At 42.6% G+C, this 4,915-nt stretch overlaps 1 pseudogene; it reads left to right on the forward strand.

Annotated features, from left to right (window-relative positions):
* The first annotated feature begins 3,523 nt into the window (after window positions 1–3,523).
* On the forward strand, window positions 3,524–4,456 carry LOC139054390 (uncharacterized; annotated as a pseudogene).
* The last annotated feature ends 459 nt before the right edge of the window (window positions 4,457–4,915 follow it).

The raw sequence follows: 4,915 nt of genomic DNA on the forward strand, positions 1-4,915 counted from the left end.
TTGTATTATGAGATTGTGGTATAAGAAAATTGGGGGCCATTGGGTAGGTTGGGATTATGCATGAAATTGGATGTTGCAGAGGCCTCTATGCACTATAGTGGATTCTGCCTAACCAAGATGTGTAGATGAATGTTAACAAAATGCATAGACTAAGTTGTGCTTTGTTGGAAATACATATGATGGTATGTCTATAGCACATTTAATAACGGAAAAAGAAGCAAGAAAACAAATACAGTTATCCTATAGCCGGGAAAAATTACCTTCTAAAAGTAATTCTATATTCCCTAAATATGTTGCACTTCAAGAATAATTAATATTCTGTTGCATATACAGCTACTTGTTATTGCTTATTAAGCTTTGCAAAAACTATGGATTTTAATTTAAAGATGTTTCTACTCATCTTGCAGTTAAATGGCATGCATTTAACAAAGTATAGGATATGTGCTAAGCTTGCTCTTCAAGGCCAATTTATCACTACATGTTCTCTCGTAAAGTCTGCATGGTTCCATATTTAGCATACTGCACAAAACAAGGTGCTGGATTTGCTTTAATGTGTACCTTCATCAAGATATATTTTTTCTGGTGGGTTGTTTTTTTTTCTTAATTGGAGCAATGCACTACTACATTGTAATGTAGTGCTCAGTGGAATAGCATATGCCTAATCTCTGAAACCAATGCTTTAATTCATGATTGGAGTGTAATGCTTTGTCTTGTATAATGTATGTTGTATAGCTTGTTGATTGACGGTTACATTCCTGCTATGTACATAGGAAAAGCTACTGCAATATCTGGGCCCTCCTCCATTGCATCGACGAGCAAGATTAATTCGTTTGAAATGTAGCATATTTGAATTGTGGATCATTAATTACTGTACAGTGCCTCAATAAAGTTGTTACCACCACCTTAATTACTGTACAAAATAAAGCACTTAAGAGCTTCAATATATTTGACATTATTTGTCCGAAGATAAACATCCTTGTTAGCACATTGTTCTTTTGGCACCTTGAAACTATACATGTAGAGGCCCAGACCGTGCATTGAAAGAAAGCATAATGAAGCCAACCTAATTTTTATCTAATTTTGCTGATCTACCGCCTGCAGGATGATTTGACAAAAAACTTTTTACAAATGGCTGCCCTAAAGAGCATTGTACTTCAACTATTTGATAAGTTTAGTTGTTGACTATATGTGCTACCCCTCTGAAAACTTCAATTTCGCATGTTTTATATGGCACATATGTATGATTGTCATTTGTACCCATTACACATAAGTTATGTAAGAATTAAGTTTCAGTCTGCCATGAGGATTCCATGCTTGCTATTGGTCTCCCAACATTGAGGAAGTGCTTCCCATTATGCTGATGGATATATGCAATTTACCATAGCCAGTACAGTATAGTACGTAGCACAGACATGTCATGGTTTACCATCACCAACAATGTTCAAGTTGAATTAAACTCGATGTATGTCTCTTTAAACTCAAACCATTACAATAATTAATAAAATAAGCAGCAAATACTAGACACAACGTAAGCAGGGTACAATAATTAATAATTAGGCATGCATCATGAAATAATATATATGTTGAAATATTATAACAAATGTTATTATATAGAAAAGTATACATGTGCATGCATGTTTATATAAGTAAAAAATGGGACTACATGCAGTGCTACCATTTGGCAAATCAGACAACAAGGTACACATTAGGCGCCTGCCATCGCTGCGTGTGTCGCTATATATATATACCATGGACACCCATTATGTTCTCACCGTCACATATATTCGCTCATTTTCCTTCCACTAAGTGTCCCACGATCCACCGAGTACACCCACCATTTCCACGTTGCCCATTACGTACACCCACCATTCACCCACCATTTGCATGTCGCCCATTATGTACACCCACCATTCACCCAGCACATCCATCATTCACCCACCATTTACACAGGTCACCCAGTATGTACCCACCATTCACCCAGTATGTAGCCACCATCCTCCCAACATGCCCAGCATTCACCCACCATTTACACAGGTCACCCAGTATGTACCCCACCATTCACCCAACATGCCCACCATTGAGACAAGTCACCCAGTATGTATCCCACCAATACATCCCACTATGTACCACTGTACCCACCATCCACCCACTATACCCATGATGAATTCCATCATACCCAGCATGTTTTCCACCATACCCAGCACATTTTACATCATGCCCAGCATAAAATTCATGATGGGCAACGCTGGGATTTTCAATAGGGATGCCCTAAGCTTTTAGTGCAGCATGCTTCGTCATGGTACATTGTTGCGTTAAGAAATTTAAAGTCATATATTCCAAAAAAGATCATACAAGGCACGTACTGACATCTCTCATTAGATCAACGTAAGGAAAACCAAACAGTGCTACAACTCGCCACACAATTATACCCCTGTAATAAGGGGAGACTTGATCTCCATCACACTCTAATGACGTTCTATCCATCAAATGATAGTGAATACCGTGTCCTGCTACATGGCAGAATATTGACACTGAATATGAACGTGTCATTTGCAGATGATGGCAATCACAATTTGCCAAAGACTAGGAGGTACAAAAAAGTTTGTGTGTGTGCAGAATGTTTTAAAATACACGTGTCCTGAACAATAAATATTTTTTTAGCCTGACACAGCAGCGAAACAGCCATTTAATATTTTGGCACAGGTCCTGGCGAAGCAACAAGCACTTTTGGCACAGTGTAAAACATATCTACTTGCCACATATACTGTGTCAATTTTAACTCAAGTAGTCAATAAATATGGAAGTTGGCTTTATGTCGTAATAGAACCGTAATAGAATAAATTGATTATTATAATGCCTTCCCTAAATGCATATTGCGTTGTAGAGGAGCTTCTACACTTTAGGATTGCAATAGGCGCTACGCATTTGGCATGCTTTAAGCAAGGAAGTACAAAAAAATATGCCGAACTAGAGCACGTCAGAGAGACCACACCCTAAGGCATGCCCGCCTAAACCAACGCTAAAAAGATGTCTACAGGTTTCTTCTAATGTGCACAAATTTTTTCTCCATCACCGTGCAGGCAACATGCAAAAGCTGATGATATTGTAACTATGATAGCGCAACACGTCATGCCGCATGTGTACTGGGCGGGCTAACTGCCATGTTCCATGTGACGTCACATAGCGATATATATATGTACGCTGGCACTGAATAAACTGATTCCATTCCCGGTTTGGCTGCGTGATGACGTTATAACAACTGGCGACGAGGGTCTTGCATACCCACGTAAACGACGGCCTTGGTCCTGCAGGTGTGGACAGGCACGAACGGAAGCAAGCGAGCAGAGTTTTCGTCCAGCTTCAAGGCGCTGCACGTGCTCCCGGAGTACGGCACCGCCCACCGAACACCCCTGCGGAGGAAGTACTCGGCCACAAGGAACGACAACGGGGATTGGAGCTCGCAGCACGTCCACGCAAGGAAACGCCAAACTGATGAGTAACGGATATATGTACTGCTGTCGAAATGCCGCCACTGGGAAAGATGTCCGAGTTCGACCCGAAAACGCAAAACTTTGAGTCGTACTTAGAGCGTTTCGAACATTTCTTAACGGCTAATGATATCTCCGACGCAAAGCGCCTTCCCGTCTTTTTGACAGTCATAGGACCAGAAGCTTACTAAGTACTGAGAAGTTTTGTTGTGCCGGCAGCCCCGGGAGAAAAGTTGTACGCAGAAGTTAAACGCCTCCTGAAGGAGCACTACAGCCCCAGGAGTTCCGTAATAGCTGAACGGTGCAAGTTCAACCGGCGCGTACAACAGTAGGGCGAAAGCGTGGAGGGGTTCATCGTGGAACTTAAACATTTAGTCAGGAAGTGTGACTACGGGGACTTTTTGAAAGACGCCCTCCGAGATAGGCTGGTTGCTGGCATACGGAACGAAGAGACCCAGCGTACCCTGTTTGCTGAACGAGAGCTGACATTTGATGGCGCTTGCAAAATCGCCCTGGATAGAGAACTAGCGGCGCTAGACACTGAACAACTGCGGTCAAGAGAACGAGAGGCACCCGTGCTAGTCGTGAAAAGCCGACCACACCAGTATCAGAGACTAGCTAATCCTAAGCATGTCGAAGCCCGCAAGAACGAAAAATGCGCTAGATGCGGCAGGGGACACTCGTCGGAAGAATGTTGGTACAAAAATTTTATTTGTCGCAAGTGTTCGGCTGTAGGTCATTTGAAAAGCATGTGCCCAGTTGTTAGAGCGAAGCCAAAAAACATGCATGCGCTCGAGTGTTCTGACGAGGACTCGGAGCAGGAACTGTACCATGTCATTAACGCCAACCAATCATCTTATGAAGTGAGTGTGGAAATAGAAGGGCGTAAACTGAATATGCAAATTGACTGGGAGCGGCTGTCACAATTGTCCCGGAGCAAGCGTACCTGTCCGAATTTCAACATGTAAAATGTGAACCTTGCAAAATGTCGCTTCGCACGTATACTGGGGAGCAAATACAGCTAAAAGGGCAGTGTGACGTGGTGGTTAAGTACAACAATCGGTGCATGACTCTACCAGTCATTGTTGTAAAAAACAACGGGAGGAAGTCGCCTGTACTAATGGGGCGAAATTGGTTAGAACCTTTGAAGCTTGACTGGCTAGAAATTGGCCAGATTGCAGTTGAAGACAGACTCGCGGTGCTAAACACAAGTACCCTTCCGTGTTTTCTAAAAAGCTGGGGACAATACAACACTTTGAAGCAAAGATTGTTATAAAACCGGGTACAGTTCCTGTATTTTGCCGCGCTAGACCAGTTCCGTTTGCGTTGCAGGAAAAAGTTGAGCGGCAGCTGCGAGAACACGTGGAAACGGGCATGCTGCGTCCTGTAATGCGGAGTGAGTGGGCTACCCCACTTGTCACAGTTGT

This window comes from Dermacentor albipictus, chromosome 1, assembly GCF_038994185.2.
Source record: "Dermacentor albipictus isolate Rhodes 1998 colony chromosome 1, USDA_Dalb.pri_finalv2, whole genome shotgun sequence".
Classification (NCBI taxonomy): Eukaryota; Metazoa; Arthropoda; class Arachnida; order Ixodida; family Ixodidae; genus Dermacentor; species Dermacentor albipictus.